The sequence below is a fragment of the Urocitellus parryii genome, unplaced genomic scaffold (genome assembly GCF_045843805.1).
Source record: "Urocitellus parryii isolate mUroPar1 unplaced genomic scaffold, mUroPar1.hap1 Scaffold_37, whole genome shotgun sequence".
Taxonomy (NCBI): Eukaryota; Metazoa; Chordata; class Mammalia; order Rodentia; family Sciuridae; genus Urocitellus; species Urocitellus parryii.
Window position 1 is genome coordinate 5,942,900 of NW_027553327.1, and position 22,206 is coordinate 5,965,105.

At 40.1% G+C, this 22,206-nt stretch overlaps 1 pseudogene; it reads left to right on the plus strand.

Annotated features, from left to right (window-relative positions):
• Nucleotides 1–22,206, plus strand: part of LOC144252118 (chromodomain-helicase-DNA-binding protein 1-like) — a 30,485-nt pseudogene that overhangs the window by 6,673 nt on the left and 1,606 nt on the right.

Consider the following 22,206-nt stretch of genomic DNA (forward strand, 5'->3'; position numbering starts at 1 on the left):
TCTCCATTGCTATATTTTACATTCTGAAAATAGGCAATGTGATAAAATCTGCACTCAAGAGGTTTATGAAGGCCATTTAAAGTTGTATGTTATCACCATGAAATATTGAAATCTTTTGGACAACAGACAGTAGGCTTGTAAAATCTTGGATTGAGAAGATCAGGAGTTCCCTTGTTTGACTCTCCATTCTTGTGTTGGAATTCCCTCTACTTTTGTTTCTGGGAAACAATCTTTAATTTCCTTTGATGAGTGATTCAATCCACTTTCACTCATTGAACCAAAATCCACTTCACTTAGCCTTTTGCGTTAAATAAGCATTTTTAGATGTTTGTGTATATACATATCTGTGTCTAGTCCTTCCAAAGGCATCAGACCTAGTCTGTTTTGAGTGGAACTATACTATGGACGCTCACCACCTATGTCATAACCACCGTCCAACCTCATGGGTACCCTGTCTCCTTATAATCCTAAATATATCCCCTGCTTATTCTGCCCAGTGCTCTCCTTGGACTTCCTGCCCTCTCTTTGGATCCCCAGTTCAGTCTTCTCCTACTCCACTCTCATTAGCTGAGTGTCTGTCTCTGGCTCTCTTCCTCATTTTCTCTGTAGCCTGAGGAGGAAGGCTTCCTTTGTTTTTGTTGTTGTTTTTCTGCAAATATTTATTGAATCATGGTCCAGATGAGGCCATAGGGATAGAGAAGATTAAGACATTGACCTTGACTTTCAGGGGTGTGTAGTCTTGTAGCAGATGCAGACAAACAGAAACGAAGGCAAAAGGGTGGCATGTGCTCACCAGTAGGTAGAGTGCCAATGTATTTATTAACCTGCCCACTGCCTATACTGTGAGCCTCTGTGATCAGATTTCCCACATTTAATTCCTTCCCTCCAAAATTCCTCTGACAGTGCTTGTGGGACACAAGAACTGTGTAAACATATTTATTAAATGGTTTAAATAAGAGGGAAAAATGAGAGATGCTTAAAAAAGAGTTGAGTAAAAGTGAGGAAGAAGATGATATTATTAACAGCTAGTACTTATTGAGATTTACTGCTATAGTTTGGATCCTCTATATCTCCCAAAGGCTCATATGTTAAAATCTTGGTCCCCAGCATGAAACTGGTGAGAGTGTGTGGAACCTTTGAAAGGTGAGCCCTCATGGGATGTCTTCTGGTCATTCATTGAGGGTGTGTCCTTGGAATGGGTAGCAGGGATCCAGCCTCATCCTCTTCTTTGCTCTCTCTGTCCCAGCCTTGAGATAGCTGGCTTGCTCTGCCATGCCCTTCTGCCATGGTGTGCTTAACAGCAAGGGGGCCAGCTGATGGAGGACTGACCCTCCAAAATTGTGAGCCAGAGTAAAACTTTTCTCTTTATAAACTCATTATCTCAGCTACTTGTCACAGTAGCAGAAAGCTGACCAACACATTCATTATGGGTTAATTATCTTTCTTTGTATTAGTTTTTTTTTATTTATGTATGACAGCAGAATGCATTGCAATTCATATCACATATATAGAACACGTTTTTTTCATATCTCTGGTTGTATACACAGTATATTCACACCATTCATGTCTTCATACATGTACTTAGGATAATAGTGTCCATCACATTCTATCATCACTTCTAACCCCATGCCCCCTCCCTTCCCCTCCCACCCCTCTGTCCTATCTAGAGTTTGTCTGTTCCTCCAATGCTCTCCTTCCCTACCCCACTAAGAATCAGCCTCCTTATATCAAAGAAAACATTCAGCATTTGGATTTTTGGGATTGGCTAACTTCACTTAGCATTATTCTCCAACTCCATCCATTTACCTGCAAATGCCATGATTTTATTCTCTTTTATTGCTGAGTAATATTTCATTGTGTATGTTTGCCACAGTTTTTAATCCATTCATCTACTGAAGGGCATCTAGGTTGGCTCCACAATTTAGCTATTGTGAATTGTGCTGCTATAAACATTGATGTGGCTGTGTTCCTGTAGTATGCTGTTTTTAAGTCCTTTGAGTACAGACGGAGGTGTGGGATAGCTGGGTCAGATGGTAGTTCCATTCCCAGCTTTCCAAGGAATCTCCATACTGCTTTCCATATTGGCTACACCAATTGCAGTCCCACCAGCAGTGTATTTTCTCCCACATCCTCGCCAACACTTATTGTTGTTTGTATCCAGAATAGCTGCCATTCTGATTGGAGTGAGATGAAATCTTTGAGTACTTTTGATTTTTATGTCTCTAATTGCTAGCGTTGATGAACATTTTTTTTTTTTCATATATTTGTTGACTGATTGTATATCATCTTCTGAGAAGTGTCTGTTCAGGTCCTTGGTCCATTTATTGATTGGGTTGGTTATTTATTTATTTATTTATTTATTTATTTATTTATTTTAGTGTTTAGCTTTTTGAGTTCTTTATATACCCTAAAGATGAGTGCTCTGTCTGATATGTGAGGGGTAAAGATTTGCTCCCAAGATGTACACTCTCACAAATTGTTTCTTTTGCTGAGAAGAAACTTTTTAGTTTGAATCTATCCCATTTATTGATTCTTGATTTTAATTGTGGCACCAAAGGAGTCTTATTAAGGAAGTTGGGGGATAATCCCACATGATGGAAATCAGGGCCTACTTTTTCTTCTATTAGATGCAGGGGCTCTGGTTTTATTCCCAGGTCCTTTTTCCATTTTGACTTGAGTTTTGTGCATGGTGAGAGATAGGGGTTTAATTTCATTTTGCACGTGGATTTTCAGTTTTACCAGCACCATTTGTTGAAGAGTTTATCTTTTCTCCAGTGTGTGTTTTTGGCACCTTTGTCTAATATAAGATAATTGCAATTTTGTGGGTTAGTCTCTGTGCCCTCTATTCTGTACCATTGGTCTACCAGTCTGTTTTGGTGCCAATACCATGCTGTTTTTGTTACTATTGCTCTGTAGTATGGTTTAAGGTCTGGTATAGTGATGCTCCCTGCTTCACTCTTCCTGCTAAGGATTGCTTTAGCTATTCTGGGTCTCTTATCTTAGCAGATGAATTTCATGATTGCTTTTTCTGTTTTTATGAGGAATGCCATTGGGATTTTGATTGGAATTGCATTAAATCTGTAAACTGCTTTTGGTGGTATGGTCATTTTGATAAGATATTAATTCTGCCTAACCTAGAGCGAGGTAGATCTTTCCATCTTCTAAGGCCTTCTTTGATTTCTTTCTTTAGGGTTCTATAATTTTCTTTATACAGATCTTTTACCTCTTTCCTTAAGTGGATTCCCAAGTTTTTTTGTGTGTGTTCTGGGGTTTTTGTTTTGTTTTTGTTTTTGTTTTTGTTTTATTTTTATTGTTTTTGTTTTAAGGTTATTGTGAATGAGATAGTTTTTTTTTTTTCATTTCTTTGTAGAGGCTTTGTCACTGATATACAGAAATGCTTTTGACTTATGAGTGTTGATTTTATATCCTGCTACATTCATTTATTTACTAGTTCTAGAAGTTTTCTGGTGGAACTTTTAGGGTCTTCTAGGTGTAGAATCGTATCATCATCAATTAATGCCAATTTGAGTTCTTTTCCTGTATGTATCCCTTTGATTTCTTTCATCTAATTGCTGTGGCCAGTGTTTCATGTACTGTGTTAAATAGAAGTGGTAAAAGAGGGCATCCCTGTCTTGTTCCAGTTTTTAGAGGGAATGCCTTCAATTTTTCTTCATTTAGAATGATGTTGGCCTGGGGCTTAGCATAGAGAGACTTTATGATGTTCAGATATGTTCCTGTTATCTTTAGTTTTTCTAGTGTTTTGAACATGAAGGAGTGCTGTATTTTGTCATATGCTTTTTCTGCATCTATTGAGATGATTACATGATTCTTATCTTTAAGTCTGTTGATGTGATGACTTACATTTATTGATTTCTGTTGAACCAAACTTGTATCCCTGGGATGAATCCCACTTGATCATGGTGCACAATCTTTTTGATGTTTTTGTATTCTATTTGCCAGAATTTTATGAGAATTTTTGTATCTTGTTCATTAGAGATACTGGCCTGAAGTTTTCTTTTTTTGATATGTCTTTGCCTGGTTTTGGAATCAGGGTGATATTGGCCTCATAAAATGAGTTTGGAAGTGCTCCCTCTTTTTCTATTTCCTGAAATTAATTAAGAGTATTGGTATTAGTTCTTCTTTAAAGGTCTTGTAGAACTTGGCTGTGTATTCATCCAGTCCTTGGCTTTTCTTGGTTGGTAGACTTCTGATAGTATCTTCTATTCTGTCATTTGAATGTTTTTTTTAAGAGAGAAAGAAAGAGAGAATTTTAATATTTATTTTTTAGTTCTCGGCTGACACAACATCTTTGTATGTGGTGCTGAGGATTGAACCCGGGCCGCATGCAAGCCAGGCAAGCGCGCTACCACTTGAGCCACATCCCCAGCCCATCATCATTTGAAATTGATCTGTTTAAATTGTGTATTTCATCCTGATTCAATTTAGGCAAATCATATGACTCTAGAAATTTGTCGATGCCTTTGAGGTTTTCTATTTTATTGGAGTACAAGTTTTCAACATCATTTCTGATTATCTTCCTATATGTCTGTAGTGTCTGCCGTGGTATTGGAAGGAAGGCTTCCTTTTTATAGGCCAGCCTTTACACAGACGTTTGTTTTAATTTTTCAGGTATTGTCCTTCCTTACCCACTTTTTTGTTTGACACACTTAGTTTTACAAGTGCAAAAATAATGCAGTGGGATTCCATAATGTTTACCAGTAAAATTAAAAACTGGTAAAGTCTTATAACGCCCACTTTATTATCTTTTGCATGATTTTCACATTTTTAAAAGGATATTCAATATTTATACCTTTTTCATTATTGTATTTTGCAGCTACCATTTATCATTTTATCACCTATTATTAGATAGTTTATTTTCATTTTTTTGCTATTTTAAGTTAATACATCTAGAATATCATCCAATCTTTTTCCATATTTTGGATTTTTTTAACAGCTTTTCACCAGTAGCATCTGTTAAAAATATGATTCTAGGACTGAAACTTCTTGAGAAATTGCTCTCGTGATATACTATACTATAAACATGCTGTGGCAGCAGCCCCCAGTGACCTCCACGTTAACAAGTCCAGTGGCTGCATCATCCTGGACATCTCCGTGATCCTGTTCACCACTCTCCCATTTTAAAGTCCTACTCCTTTAGCTGCTGTGACATCGCTGTCTCCTGATTTTTCTTATGGGTTTGAATCTCTGCTCTGCCCTTATGATCTTGACCTAGTTTCCTATCCTTTCAGAGTTTTAGTGTCTTTGTTGGCACGATTATGATTACTTGTCTTATTCCTTGGATTAAATTGCACACAAAGCCACAAGCACAATGTCTGTTACATAGTACAATATGATAAACGTATCCTTTCATTTCTGTCTCCGGCTCCTTACTTTCTGCATAGATCTCTCTCATCTGAGGGGAAAACAAAGCACATGGTAACCTTTCCAGATAGGAAGGTCACGATGCCAGGTATGCTTCTAACAGAGTGGGCTGTTAGTCTTTCTAACACGTCATAATTGTATAGTAAGATGTGGTTGTGAAATATGTTTGAGCTACACGAAGCTGAAAGTTTGGATTTTCTCTCACAGCTTCTCCTGGAGTGTGCTTGTTGTGGATGAAGCCCACAGATTGAAAAGCCAAAGCTCTCTGTTGCATAAGACACTCTCAGAGGTAAACTCAAAGGATAGTCTTAGTTTTTACACACCCCCCCTTCCTTTTTTAATAGACTTTATTTTTTAGAGCAAGTTAGGTTTACAACAAAATTGAATAGAAGGTACAGGGAGTTCCCATATATCCCCTGCCCCTTTACAAGCCTTGCTTCCCCTATCTCAGCCTCTCCCTGAAGAGAAATGTTAAAACTAATGAAACTACATTGGCACCGCAGTGTCACCAGAGTCCGTAATGCTGGATTCACTCGCTGTTGCGTGTCCTGTGAGTTTGAACAAACAGGTGATGGCATGTTTCCACCCTATAGTATCATGCAGAGCAGTTTCCTGGCTCAGAAATCCTATACCCATCTGTTCACCATTCCTTCTCCCCTCTAACTCCCCTTTAAAACCACTTAGTTTAGTCTATACAGAGCCAACTAAATTGAAACTTTATTATTATTATTATTATTATTTGTTCTAATTTGTAATATATGACAGCAGAATGCATTACAATTCACATTACCCATATAGAGGATAATTGTTTATATCTCTGGTTGTACACAAGTAGAGTCACACCATTCGTGTCTTCATACATGTACTTCGGATAATGATGTCCATCTCATAAATTAAAACTTCTGTATTCAGACTTCTGCAGAGCTAAATAAACCTATTTGGGAGGGCAGTGACAAAAGTAGTATTTAATATGGCTAATTACTATTCCTTTCTCTCTTATATAGAAGATAACATTTACTAAAATCCAGTTATCAAATGAGTCAGACCCTACCCCAATAAAATGCATTGTATTTTTGGAGATGTTTCAACTCTGTTTTGAGTGCTTTTAATTTTTCTCTCTTTTTTTTTTTTTTTTTACAAATAAAGATCTTATACTCCTGTCTGCAGTTGTAGATGCATTGGATATACCTTACGCCTCCCCCAATTTACCTATTTAGAAACTTACCCTTCACATGGAGTCATGAAGAGACCAATTTCTTACAGCATATTGCCTTCAGTCTCTGGTCTGTTGTATTTTTAGTATGATACACTTGATTGCATTCCCTTCTCTTGATCTCTTGTATCATTCAGCAAAGTAGATGAGAAAGATCATTGTGGCCTGGAGCTGCCCTTGTTTCTGAGAAGCCAATGAAATGTGAAGTACCTTCTCCTTGTTAACTTGAAAATTTGCTCATTCATGAGACCACACTTGTTAATTTCTGAGATAATCAAAATTTGGTCCTCATCCTATAATAAATCACTTAAATTTAGAGGTCATTTAGAGGAAAATCTTAGACCTGGATTATCTATTTAATATTTATTGGCCTAAAAGTTGCAGTGTTTTTACTGAAGATATCATCATTTTTATTAGTTTCAAATATTGTTATCCCCTGCCTGGTAGGGCATCCTCTATCTGTGCTGTCCTGTTTGCCTTCTTTTTAGGGACCCTTGGTTACATGTCCTTCCCAAGAGTTTGTACTCTATATTTAAAATAATACACATGCATAGGATGTGACTTTTCCACATTACTTAATTCTGCTGGTGTAAGTTCTTATTAATGTCAGCTCAGAGGTTGACCTTGCTTGGCCTGATATCTGTTGTTACTGTTTTTCTCCCTTCATTAGTCTCTTATCCTCCGTGTTCCTATCTGTTTCTCAGTGTTTTTCCTTTTTCTCTTGGAAATGCTGGGGATTGACCCAGGGCTTCATGCATGCTAGGCAAGCGTTCTGCTGGTGACCCACATTCCCAGCCCTGTTTCTCAAAAATTTACAGAATCCCTTTTTATGTTGGACTGTCCATAGCTTACTATCCAGAAACATCTAGAAATCTTGATATCTTGACTCTGATATATTGCAAAGTTTATGAACAGACATTGTATCAGTGTAAATCTTGCTGTTTGCTTGTAGCAGAGAGGCCTGATGCTATAAATAACTTTGGCTTCTCAAACTCTTTGAATGAATGTGTTTACTCAGATACTCCCGTTAATTCCCCCATGTAGGTTATAACATAGTTTGACTCCTCACATAGATTGCATTTAGTAACCCTAGTGAATACTCATGTAATACTCAAAAGTTTACAACGCGATGTTACTTACATGCTTACAAGAGTGTCTTCTTACAGATTATTATCCCCTCCTTATGGTCGAAACTGGAGAGGTATTATTTCTCACATTAAATAGAGTGTACAACTTGAACCTGAGCCTTCTGATTTCATTTGCCTTGGTTCATTGTGTTATATCATGTCCCTCTGTGTTCAAATAAATGTTGTGATGGGTCGCTTGGTTTTGCTTCCCAGTGGTAGAGATTTTTAATTGTGTTTATTTACATATTCTAGTTCTCGGTGGTCTTCAGTCTCCTGTTGACTGGAACTCCTATCCAGAACAGCCTCTAAGAGCTCTACTCTCTCCTCAGTTTTGTGGAACTGACCTGTTTTCCAAGGAACAGATGGAGGATTTTGTTGAACGTTACCGGGATATTGAAAAAGAGTCCAAATCAGGTTAATTCCCATTCAGCAAATTATCCCCAAGAGATCTTGACACAGAAACTTCCCTAATGCATAAGAGTTGCAGATTGAAAAGGAAGAGAATCAATAACCGGAGAATGCTTTCCAGGGAGAAAAACCACCACAGATATAAGGCAGATGATGGTCCCTCGTGTGGTGTCCACTTGTCTGCTATCCATGGCTCTTACTTGTTTGTTACATGATTCTGCAGTGAGGATTATTGGTTCACTTTTGGAAAAAGTAGAAAGTACCCACTGATATGTGTGCTTTTTTAAAAACCAACTTCTAATTTTTTTTCAATTTTTTTTTTCTCTTTGTGGTATGGAGATTGAACCCAGGGGTGCTCTACCACAGGGATACATTCCCAGTCCTTCTGTAAAAAATTGGAGACAGGGTCTTGCTCAGTTTCATAGGCTGGCCTTCAGCTTATCATCGTCATGCCTCAAGTTCATGTTACCATGCGGCTTCAACTTGTAATTTATAAAAATTATAGACTTTGTTAACTTTCCATGCCACTTGCCAGTGCGGAAAAGTAAGTGCATGCTATAGACCCAGACTACTGTTAAGAATTCTGCAACACTGCTGTTTTCTTTTAACCAGAAGTTTGAGATGATTGGGATGTGTAAGGGAAAAGGGAAGCCTTCATTCGTATAACCATAGCTTTTTCTTATACCTTTGCCACTCTGCCTTGTGAAACATTCCCATAATATCTGAATACCCTAGGATGATTGTCCAAAACAGATGGCAGGGGGCCACCCAGTGATTATGTGTGTGCTGTTATATTAGAATGTTCAATATAATCATCAGGGAAATGCAAACCAGGAACACAATGGGAAACCTCCTCCCCCCGTTAGAATGGTTATTACAGACACCACACGCTGGCAAGGCTGTGGTGGAAGGGGAACTCTGAGACACCCGGGTGGGAATAGAGATAGTACGGCCATCGTGAAAACCACGATGGCGTTTCCTCAGAAAACTAAATAGAACTGCTGTACAATTCAGCAGTCCCATACTGGGTGTATAGTCGAAGAAGGGGATCGACACGTCAAGAGATGTCTGTGCTCCTGTGTTCCTTGCAGCACTCTTGACAGTACCCAGAGTGTGGAGCTCACCTTTTATTAGCAGATAAAAAGGAAATGTGGTGTAGATACAGGTTGGGATGCTCTTCAGCCATAAGAAGGCATGAGTTTCAGTCTTTTCCCAGGCTTGGGATAGGTTGTAAGGTACTGTCCTGTGAGGTGGGGTGGCAGCATCGAGGCACCACTCCCCAATGACTCAGCGACCCTGAGGGTAAGTAACTGATACCACACAGTGCTCTGTGTTGTCAGTTGTTTAGTCACAGGCATTCAGCACATTACATGAAGTCTTCACAGTTTTTCATAGAAGAGGCTTCGGGTTAGATTATTTTCTGAGTGGACTAATGTAAGTGCTGAGCACATTTGAGGTAGGGTGGGCTGAGCTGTGGTTTGTTAGGTCCGTTCAAGGCATTTTTTATGTCTAAGATATTTTCAGTTTGTGATGGGTTTATAGGAATGTAATCCCTTTGTAAGTCCAGGAGCATCTGTAACTGTGAAAACTTACTGTACTGACCTAGAATGCAGAATTAGCATGAAAATGAGGAAAGTGAGTTGCTCCATGTTCTCTAGTAGTTCGGCGCCTCTGCTGTATTTTTGTACCACACTCTTTTATGTTTTTCCTTCTACAGCAAGTGAACTTCACAACCTCTTGCAGCCGTTTCTGCTGAGGAGAGTGAAAGCACCGGTAGCTAAAGAATTTCCCAAGAAGACAGAAGTAGTGATATACCATGGCATGTCAGCATTGCAGAAAAAATACTACAAGGCTATTTTGATGAAAGACCTAGGTATTCAGAGGGCACTTGGTCCATTAAGAAACTAAATGGGGATGTGATTTTTGTGCAGGGAAATATTTTATGATTACACTCACTTTGTGTAGCAAGAATATAAGGTAGAATTTTGTATTCTGAATGATATGCCAATCACCTGACGTGGAACAATAGCAGTGTTAAGTGTAGCTCAGACGTGGTTGTTGCATGATGGAATTTCCCTTTTTCCTCTTGCATGGTTTTTCTTATGCCTGCAATATAGCAAACACTTTTAAGTGTCTACTCATGGTTTTTATCCTCTATTTGTTTTTTTTCTCCCCTCTTAAAACCACAATAGCACTTAAAGAAGAAATTTTAGAAGTTTACAATTGTTTTAACAAAGCACTGCTAAGTTCACCTTGTAGACTTCCTTCTCAAAACAAAGTGAGGAGTAAGAAAATCCCATATTGGTATGATTTTAATTCTCAGTGCAATTGACTGCCATTTGGGAGGTTAGTATAAATTTGAGGGAAATACTATGAAATGAGTAAGGTTATGTTTGTGTTGTGTTTGTGTTTTGATTTGTTAGTCCCTTTTCCTCTCTGTCTTCAAATTTTCAGATGCATTTGAAAATGAGATGGCAAGGAAAGTTAAACTTCAGAATATCTTATCCCAGCTTCGAAAGTGCGTGGATCACCCGTATTTGTTTGATGGTGAGCCAGTGTCCTGTTTACCCCCATTATTTTTCATTAGTTCTGTAACCAAAATCATAGCTGGACTCTTCAACAGAACTGCTGCATTTATGTGTCTACTCTGCTTCTTCTCATTTTCTCTATATTCATGATATCTCGTGTTATTCATACTGAAGATTTCTTCACATGTCCCGTAATATCCCTTAAGCTGCTTTCCTTTTTCTCTCTTAATGCAGGATCCATGGCATTTGCCTTGGCTCTACTTTTCTACAATCTAGAAATGTTTCTAAGCTTTTTTGGAGGGCAGGGAGCTTTTCTTTCATGATAGTGGAGAGGAAAACTGGCAGCTTTACAGAATGGGTCATAATGGGGAATCATCTGACCCTTCTTCAGGATTGGATTTCCTTTCGTCTTGAGCCCTCTCGGTCATTACGCCCAGTTCCCTGTGTTCTCTGTGATGCCCAGGCATTGTCAGTTCACGTTTCGTTAACCTCTCAGATCCCTTGACACAGCAGATGGCTTCCTCCTTGGGACGCTCTTCACTCAGCTTCTGGGGTAGCAGTTTTTCCTGCCTTTCTTCCTGTCTGCATGCTCCTGCTCTGTGCCCTTTGCTCTCTCCTTTCATCCTAGTGACTTCTGTACATGTCCCTCTAAGCACTGCTCTTGTTGCCACAAATTTATGTGTAGTGTTTCATTTTCATTCCCATTGGGTTTTTTTGATGCACTCTGATGGGCGATTCTCTGGCCCTGGAATTCCTTAGTGTAGAAAGATTGCAAAAGGTCTGCTGTACTTGTTTTAAGGAGTCTGCCAAGTACCATTAGGAGCTGTTTAAAAGTTTAACAGAACTTTAATCAAGTGCACATTAGAACTTCTTTTTTAAGGGAGAAGGGGCATTAGGAACATAGATTTTGAAGGACATCTTCCAGAATATTCTGACTGCTGCCTGTACCTTGAGAATCACTTTTATACACACCTAAGCCTATTTCTTGATTTCTTATCTAGAATGAGAGCCTTAGAATTTCCTTTGTGGATCTTCTTGATCTCTGGCATCTTCCTTTCCCTTGGTTTCCTAAAGAGTGAGTTTGTTTCTTAGATAAATATTTATTAGACTTTTTGGATGTGCCAGGCTCTGCAGTTGATATTAAGCAAATAATTAGAAAATGCCTCGAATAGGTGAGACTGAAGGGCCTACTGCATTAGAAAGAGCTTGGGCTCTCTCTGTTGCCTACCTTTTGGGTTTTCTACTTAAGAATTTTGCCCTGACTCAGGGCACACAATTAGGATTGGGCTCTCTGCTTTCCAGGTGTGGAGCCAGAGCCTTTTGAAGTTGGAGACCACCTGATTGAGGCTAGTGGGAAACTTCACTTGCTGGATAAGCTGCTGGCATTCCTGCATTCCAGGTAGGAATAGGTTGACATGTACTGCTCTCAGGGAGTGACTGGTTCAAACCTGAGTCATTACTTACTGATTCTTGAGTTCTTCAAGAACTTACTGATTCTTGAGACTGATTCAAGTTCCCTTTTTTAGAAGCCTGGAATTCAGGGCCTACTTTCTCTGCAACTGTACACCCACCCCATTCCATCTCATCCAACCCCACTCCTCCACCTTTATCCTTTCTTTCCTGAATTCCTACAGCATTTAGGATCCCAGTCCAGGACTTGGGAAGCCCTACCTTACTCTGCTACCTTGTTGATCAGTGTATGTTCACCTCATCAGTCCAACTATGTTGGTTGCATCCACAAGGACGAGTCAACATTGAGCATTTCTTTTAAAATTGCCTGCTGCTTCCTGGAATTGAACTAACACATAATAAAGGTTGAGTAAACATTGGTTCTTGTTGATCTTTGGGATTTGATTTAAACTCAAGGCGTAGTTGGGGAATACTCTTTCCCAGAAATGCAAGTTGGGTATCAGAAGATGACATTTGGTTAGTGTTCAGCAACCTGGTATCCAGCATGTACATCTTCATCACCACAGGAAAGGGGGAGTCTAGGAAAAGACCAGAGACTCAAGAATTTCAGAATTGTGCCTTTAGGATGATTGCCCCAGGTGTGGCCTGAACTAACCTAAAACTTCAGATTTGTCAAAATTGCCCAGTCTTTTGCAAATTAAATAATTGCATGTCTTGGTGCTGGAGTTGTGGCTCAGTGGTCGAGTGCTTGCCTAGCTATCCCATGCGAGGCCCTGGGTCCAATCCTCACCACCACACAAAAATAAATAAATAGCTCAGTGACTAAGCACTCGCCTCACATGCGTGAGGCAGGAGATTCGATCTCCAGCATCACGTACAAAAATAAAAATAAATAAAGTTATTGTGTCCATCTACAACTAAAGAAATTGAAAGAATAAAATAGATAAAGGTATTGTGTTCAACTATGACTAAAACGTAAATATAAAAAAACTGTTAATAATCATAATTACACGTCTTACTGTATTTTATGGCCTTTGACATATCTACCATAAGTGTGTGTGTTAGAGATGGAGAAGAACCTATAGATACCTTCCATCCAAGTTTTTCATGACCTTGAAAGGTCAGGCCCAATGTCATATAGGTAGTAAGTGGCAGAGAGAGATAAGAATCGAGGTACTCACCTTCAAACTCAGTGCTTTTTCCAACAATTTGGGGCTAGAGTCTGGCCGATGTTCTCCCTAACTCTTGGTCTTACTCTCCTGGCAACCTTAAGGTAAGTTCGTTTTCTTAAAAAAAAAAATTGTTTTGACAGCATTGTCCTTGTTTGTTCAGGCAAATTTAAAACAATGTCTGATGATAAGGGCTGTCACCTTGACTTTGTTTCTTCTACATTATTTTGAATTATCCTTTCCTTTCTTCACTCTCTATATGTAAGTTTCTTGTGTACCATGGTGGATTGCTTCTGTAACATGATGCTTCTCGACTTTTCTAGATGGTAATGACTTGTACCGCCAAGTAGAGAATAGCAGTAGATAGCCTTCCATAGCTCTTCAGGATCTTGGGGAGTGGGTGCACACATATTTGTACCTTGCCTTTACTCTTCACATGTATATTTATTTTACTATTGAAATGAAACTTCTGTTTTCATTGAGTGAAGTGATATTCCGGAAAGAGGCTCCTTGGTTACGCCAGGGCTTCCACACTCCCTGGTGAATTGACAGGTGCCCTAGGACTGCTCTGAGGGATGCAGGTACATGTGGAGGCACTTTGTCTTCTTGTATAAAGTATTCAGAGTTTCTGAAAAAGTTACAGGACATTGATATTTCTACTTTAGCATTTCCCTTATGTGTAAAGTTGTCCTCTTTGGTCATGTTGCCTGAGGGTCACTCCCCATAAACACTACTAGAGTTGGCAGTTTCTCCTTTTCTTCTTCTTGCCAGGGGCCATTGCGTCTTACTCTTCTCTCAGATGACCCAGATATTGGATATTCTCCAGGACTATATGGACTGCAAAGGTGACTCCCCTTGGCCACTACATCATCTGAGAGTCATAAGGGGTGTGGGAAGGTTACCGAGGATAAGGTTAAAGACAAAGAAGGTGAAAAGGCTGAGGAGAGTGAGTGGTGTGTGAAGCAAGATCGACAGCAGGGTAGAGACGCATGGGCAGAAGTAACACCCACATTCTCACCAGGTGATGCAGGTGATGGGTATGGAGCAGACGTTGTGAAAATGTTGAGTGGCTTCAAAAATGTGTGAGTCGAGTTTCAGCGACAAACACTTGCAGCGTCTCTCGACAGCTCAGCAGTTGTGTACTTATGCAGGATTAGTAAGAAAGGGAAGATAGATAGTATGGAGATCCCACAAATCAAGCAGAGGGAGGGTGAGGGTAATTATTTCTGTGACAATAGGGAATGTAGGCAGTTACTTGAGAACTCTGCTTAATATATAATAAAATTGATGTGGGATAATGGGACAAAGCTTGAACAGGGGTTGATTTTTGAGCCTGTGGGAGAGTATCAGCCACAGAAATAAATGTTTTAAAGTTTAGTTGAGAGTGGTCTCTCAGATCCACTTGATGCCCCCCAAGTACTGCAGTAACTGGACACTTCAGCTATTGGCACATTGAGGAATCTCGAGTGCTAAAACATGACTTGAGATTATAATTCCCCTTCCTGACCTGATGCGTGGTGACAAGTGGAGAGCCCTAGAGCTTCGCTGAAAAGCAGGTGCTGGGTCATCAGGCAGGCTCCCAAGTGCTTGTCTTACTGCTTGCCTAAGTCAGGATTGTGTCTCAGCAGTCACCAACTGCCAGCGTGTGGATATTTAGGGTGGCCTGGGAAGAGTCAAAACCAAATATTAACTCTGCAAATGCCAAAGACTTTGGCTGCCTATGGTTTTAAAACCCAGGATAGTGTGTTATGGTGATTTGTGATTTTTTGGTGAAGTGATGAATTGTTCCCCTAAATTTAGATCTTTCAGACTGGCGTTGTGCCTCAGTGGTAGAGCCCTTACCTGGCATGTGAGAGGCACTGGTTTGAATCCTCAGTACCACATAAAATAAGAAACAAGATCAAGTTATAAAACAATTGAGATCTTTCCCTTGGGCTTTATTGAAAGTAGGGCAGGCCTGGGTGTGGAAAGGATAAATAGGCATTGGCTTAGGAATGACTCGATTATTTTATTTCCTAAGAGTCCTTGCAAAGAGTAAGGACCTGTGTGTGGTTGTTGTCTTCCCTACGTAAAGGCTACAGCTATGAGCGTGTGGACGGTTCTGTGAGAGGCGAAGAGAGACACCTGGCCATCAAGAACTTTGGACAGCAGCCCATCTTTGTTTTTCTCCTGAGCATCAAGGCAGGTAAGCCCATGGGTGTTGAGGAAGCAGACAGTCATCACACCACTGGTAGGTTTTCCCCTAATTCTCTGAAAGGAGAGGTTCTTACCAAGGAGTATTGAAAAAGGAGAGAATCGAAGCACTTACGTAGCCTAATACTGGACTTCTCGTGTGGAGCTCTTTTCTGTTCAAACTGTGAAGCTGTGATCTTGAGAAGGGAGGCTGAAACCTGGGCCTGTTGGAAAGTAATTCTAATCCACTTAGACCACTGACTGGGAACATCCTGTTTTGTTTTTAATTTTGGGGAAAGTTTTATTCACATTCATTCATTCTCCTTCCCAGCCATGAATTTGGAAAATAAGATAATCTCTTTTCTAGTTTCCCTTCCTCCAGGAGTACCTCTGGAAGAGTGTTATAAAGTTTAATTTGTTGTTTAAAATGTGACTAGACTGAAACTGACAACTATTTATAATTATTATGGTATTGTCCATATGACTTAATTATAAATAAATGACACTTGTGGTTTTGCCAGTTGCTTTCACATAGTATTAAATAATTTGAAATCGGTTTGGGGAAATGGAATTTTTCTTACATTCTGAATCAAAAAGCCCTAAATTAATTTTGAATTCATAGTCTGAGTTTCATGATCTTCTTTTTTTGATGATAATCCTGATGGAATAGATATAGGAACACAAACAGGAATTGTGTCCTTGATGATAAAGAGATTAATGTCTTCATGGAAAGAAAGGTCACCCATATGTAGAAAGCACTTAGTAAGTGCTTTGTACTATATGGGTCTATAAAAGAAGTGTTAGATATGACCCTTGAGTATCAGGAGATCATTTCTCCAGTGTGTGTCTTACCTCTCTCTTAAAGCCAATAACAAGATACAATCAGATTCCTTTGGTCCAGTCTCTTCCCAGGTCATATACCACACCCTGTCATTCAGTCCCATTGTCTCATGATTAGTCTTTGGGGAAGCTCAAAGGATCTGGTCAAAGGCATGGTCAGTGTTTGGAGAGGAATTCCATTTATGTGTTTAAGATTGTTTTTTTTTTTAGAGGGAGAGAGAATTTTTTTAATATTTATTTTTTAGTTATCGGCGGACACAACATCGTTGTTTCTATGTGGTGCTGAGGATCGAACCCGGGCCACACGCATGCCAGGCGAGCACGCTACCGCTTCAGCCAGATCCCCAGCCCTGTGTTTTAAGATTTTATTTTTCATATTTAGAGAGCAAATAATGTTTGAAACATCTAAAATTAGTTAATCTCCTTGGAGGCCTCAGAGTAGATTATCTAGGAGCTGAAGCAGTCCTGGACATTAGCCTTTTCCACTCACTAACTGTCATACATGCCATCATGTTGTAGCTATAGCTGTGCCGTGTTTTCATTTAATGTTTCCTTCCAGCTTTCCACGAGGTTGTTACCACATATTGCCGGCAGATGGCATCGATAGCTTAGGAATATGTCCCAAACAACAAAATGCAGCTTAAAATATCATCTTTGGTGAAGAAGGGCTGCACTAGCCCCTATTAACTCAAGAGAAAGACAATTCTTTTTTTTTTTAAACTTTTTTAGTGATGACAAAGCAACTTTATTATTATTTTTTTTTTAGAGAGAGAATTATTTATTTTTTTAGTTTTCGGCAAGCACAACATCTTTGTTTGTATGTGGTGCTGAGGATCGAACCCGGGCCATACGCATGCCAGGCGAGCATGCTACCGCTTGAGCCACATCCCCAGCCCAAGAAAGATAATTCTTATGGAACACAAACACATTTTCAAATGAGATGACTGCCTCGATAGTTAGCACACAGTGGATAAAAAGGTTGTGGAGCCTGGCACAGTAGTGCATGCCTACAGTCCCAGCTACTCAGGAGGCTGAGGCAGGAGGATGGCTTGAGCCCAGGAGTTCAAGGCCGGCCTGGGCAACACTGTGAGACCCTGTCTCTGTCCCAGGAGTAATGACCTCAGGTTCTGGAATATGGGATGGAATCCTCACTGTTTTATCTTCTAGTGGTGCAACTTCAAATAAATCCCTTAATCTAGCTGTTTCCATTTCAGCATCTGCAAAATGAGAATAGTGCTAGCAAGGACACAGGGTTGTTGTGAGGGTTAAAAGAGTCAATGCATGTAAAGTGCCATGAGCAGTGCTTGGCAGTAGTAAAGTAGAAGTGTAGCTCTTATTATTGGGTATAACTTAGCCTTTCTCCGTATTCAGTCATTAGTATTTCTTTATTCCAACTTTGATTTTATAGGAAGACTTCAATGAGAATGTTCCTGCCTGGCTTGTCTTACATCCAGCCGGGAGTTAGTAGTCCTTGTGGAAAGGAACCCTTCATTCAGTTCTTGGAACAAGCCCTTTTAGGCCTGTTTTAGCAATGAGCTCCAATGACCCTGGCTAGAGTATGTTCTCTACAGTTTCCACATTTATCAAAGAGAAGCCTGTGGTTTGCTTCTTAGTACTCTAAATTCTTGAACGCAAAGTGCTCTTTTGGCCTTTTCCTGCACCATTGGAGAAAGACCAGAGAGTTGTTGCATTGAGTGTTCTTGTCTTGAACTGATTTTATGACATCTTCTTTGTTCAGTGTGGAAACCAGTACAGGAAGACACTCTCAGGTTTTCTCCACTCAGAGGCAGGTATCATCTGCTCTAATCATAGCTAGCGTCAGGTCTTCCTACCTTGTTGAAGCTGCAAGTATGGTCATGTGTGTTTCTTACTGCCCACTGCAGACCTCTCGTTGTTTTAAGATACATTTTTAGTTGTAGATGGGCACTGTTTTAGTCAGCTTTTTCACCTCTGTGACCAGAACCAACTGTGGAGGAGGAATGTTTATTGGAGGGCTCATGGTTTCAGAGGTCTTAGTCCATAGAAGGCCGACTCCATTCCTTGGAGCTCCAGGGGAGGCAGCATCCTGGCAGGAGTGTGTGACTGAGGGTAGCAGCTCACATCATGATCAGAAAGCAGAGAGAGAGAGAGAGAGAGACTCCATTGTCCAGATACAAAATATATACCCCTTAGCCATGTGCCTGATGAACCCCTTCCTCCAGCCACACCCACCTGCCCCAGTTACCACTCAGTTAATCCCATTAGGGATTCATTCACTGATTAGGTTAAAGCCATATCCCAGTCATTTCTCCTCCAAACCTTCTTGCATTGTCTCACATGTGAGCTTTTGGAGGACACCACATCTAAACCATAACAGATGATACCTTTATTTTATTTATTTTTATGTGGTGATGAGGAAGTAACCCAGTGCCTCACGTGTTCTGTCACTTGTGTTCTATCACTGAGCTACAACTGCAGCCCCCAGAATTCTTATTTTTGGAGCTGTTTTCTGAAAGAAATTGTGTCCTTATTCACAGACTGTTTGAAGCAAAATCCAATCAAGGTTTTCAAACAAATATTAATGTCTTGACGCAATTAACTTAAGCATCCTTTTCTTCTGCTTACCTCTCATTCTGTTATATTTGATAATTAAATTTTCCCAGTTCACGCAATGAAAGGTGAGGTAGCACTTTTGACCACTGTAGGGTGGTCAAAACCTGAAGTTTGGGGCAGAAATGTCAGTTTGAAGGATGAAGCCAGTCAGTTGGACTGATTTCAGATTTTCAGTAGGACCCAGTCCTGCCTTGTGTGTTTTCTAGTTCCTTATTTGTGTGTTGCTGATCATGCTCCTTTTTTGTATGGTTTTCAGGTGGAGTTGGCATGAACTTAAAAGCAGCAGATACTGTTATTTTTTCTGACAGTGATTTTAATCCTCAAAATGACTTGCGGGCAGCTGCCAGAGCTCACCGAATTGGCCAGAACAAGTGAGTGAGTTAGACATTGGCACCTTTCTGCTCTGTTGGCTTGCAGCTGTGGATTGGGGAGGAAGGTGGACCGTGTAGTCCTGACAACAGTGCCACGTTGGAGTTAGAGACCACTGGGTTTGAACCCCGTTGTGCTGCTGGCTTGTAGAGTCATGTTGGGGGATCAGTGGTCACATGATCAGTTCAGACTCACTTTGTTGAAAAGAACAGTTAAATTCCAAAATGATTAGAAGAAACTTAGAATTTATTTAGTTCATGTTTCTCACGTTAGATCCTAATTCAGTTTTAAAATGAAGTTAAAGCCAGTGGGTGCACATGCCTATAATCATTATCAGCATGGGAGACTCAAGCAGGAAGATCAAGTTTAAAGCCAACCTTGCAACTTACCTAAACCCTGTCTCAAAACTTTTTTTTTTTTTTTTTAAGGCTAGGATTATAACTTCATGGTAAAGCTCCCCTGGGTTGGGTTCCCAGTACCACAAAGAGGAAACAAAGTTGTGTTCAGCTACCCTTTGACTTGAGGTAACATTCCTTGATCAGTGTGGAAACCAGTACAGGAAGGGGTTATCCTAGCAACAGATGAAGGCCCAATAGTGGTCACTTCGTCTTCCTTCCTCTTCCTCTTTTGGGGAAAAGTTCAGGAAGAAGTTGAGGCCAGATTTCTCTAACAAATGCTCAGGTCCCAATGAGCAGTGTCCTTTTCATTGTTCCTGAATGTGGCATTTGGTTCTGCTTCCTTTTGGGTGTATTTTCCTGGCATGCTTTTTCCCCCAGCTTTGCAGACTCCTAACACTGCTCTCATTTGACTCCCGTACAGGGCTGTGAAAGTGATCTGGCTGATTGGCCAAGACACTGTGGAAGAAATAGTTTATAGGAAACCAGCCTCCAAACTGCAGCTCACCAACACGATCATAGAAAGAGACCATTTTACTCTGGGAGCCCAGAAACCTTTGGCTGATCCTGACCTCCAGGTAAAATGTGTTCTTTATTTAGAGTCTCATGATTTATAACCAGTACTCTCTGAATGAGAATGCAAATAAAAATGACCAGCATTAACCACCCATTGTTGCAAATTACACATTTTTTCATTGGCCTAATTCTTACCCTCTCAGTACCTAACTACATGCAAGGTGCCATACAAGCTAAAAATGAGGGTGGCATTTAAAGGCGGAGAAAATAGAATAAAGAGAATGAGCTTTGAACCATCTAACTTGGATTGAAATTCACATCTTATCCCTTATTGGATGTATGACTTTGAGCATGTAACTGAACATCATGGATCTAATCTCTTCATGGCTTCTACAGATGAGTGTGCCACGATTTACCTCAGAGAGTATTTGTTTAAGTTCTTTTTTTTTCTTCCTTTTCTTTTAATCAGTGATGATTAGTTCCATACCTCCTCCTTAATCCCAGACCCTTTGAGTAGTGACTTACAGTACTCATTCCATACTCAGAGATGAGTGAACAAGATTAGGAATTCAAAATTATGCCATAAGATATAGGGATGAAAGCACTAGAGTTAATTTGTTGAAGAAGGAAAAATTATATGGGAGTCAAATGCTGTCTTAGAATATCCTAGAGAGCTCTCTTTTGGTAGGAGGTTTAGAGTTATTCCTTAGCAGCAGCCTTTGAGGTAAAATTGAACCTATATTATGATATACCCCAGGTCCTTCTGAGGGATTAGATGCAAAGAGATCAACCCCTAGTATCTAGCATGATTCAGGCATGAAGAGAGTAATAAATGTCTGAGAAAAGGTAGTAGCTGTGGGAAAGTCTGCTGTAGGAAACTGCAGAGAAATGACAGGAGTTGGCTCTTGTTTTGAGGCAGGCAGTGAGAGAGAGCAAGTTCCAAGATGGCTTTAAGCCTTTAAGCCTGAAAGATGAGGGTAGAAAGTAGGAAGATAGGGATAGAAATTAGAAAGATGAAGATAATGTAGGCTTTAGTCAACAGAGTTTGTAGTAAAAATCAATATACATTGTTGTTAGAGGGAGACTCAGAAAAGAAAGGAATTAGAAAAGTTTGCAAGAAAAACCAGGCTTTAAAAGGATCAGCTTATCAAACAAAAAATTCAAGAGGTATGTGAAAGGGAAAAAATTACACAGTATTACAAGCAGAATCATCAAATTTACAACTAGCCCAAGCATGAGTTTAAAAATGGCAGTTTTCTCACATCTGTATCTTTACACATCAGCATTGCAGACAGGGAAGGTGCTGTTTTTGTTAGGGAGTCACTGACCAGCAGAAAAGGGTCACAGATTTGGGGGTACTAGAGCCTGAAAGAAGAACCCTAGGTTTTGTTTGTTTGCTTGACTTTTGTTTATCTTAGAGAGTAACTGGAGTCTTTGGCCTTTTGTGTTTTGAGTCTTCTGCATGCTCTTCTGTCATGGTGGCCGGGCAGGCTGTGCATTTTATTTTCACACTATTGAAGAGGCAATTTCAAATGGAAGGTGAAAGCTTGAGAGAGAGGTGCGTGTACGCTGTAGGTGTCCTTCTTCACAGGACCTTGGGAGAGGAGCTCATCATGGGCTGTTGTGAAGGCACAGGCGTCAGGAGTTAGAGGAGACGCTTCCCCAGTGGAGGGAGCTCCAGGCATTCAGTCAGGGGTTTCCCTGTGACATTGGCTGCTAGCACATCATTGTGAAATGCACAGGCACAAACTCTGCCATGGGACCAGATCCTGGGGCCAGTACAAACTATGGGCTGGTGGAGAGGACCTCGGTGGGACTTCCTGCCCAAGCCATGGCAAGAAATCACACTCTGGTTCTGTCTTGATTCTTTCCTCCCCACCAGACTGTGAGTTATTTATGGTTGCCAGGAACAAGGGTGATAACTCACTGCCTTGGCTCAAAATATAGTAGGACATTTTTTTTAAGTTATTAAAAGAATCTAATAGTAAAAGATGTGGTTCTGGTTTGATAAATCTAAGCAGTATAGAGCAGTGAAGTCCTGAAAAAGGAAAGCAGGTTCCTTGTCTTAGAAGGAGAACACAACAG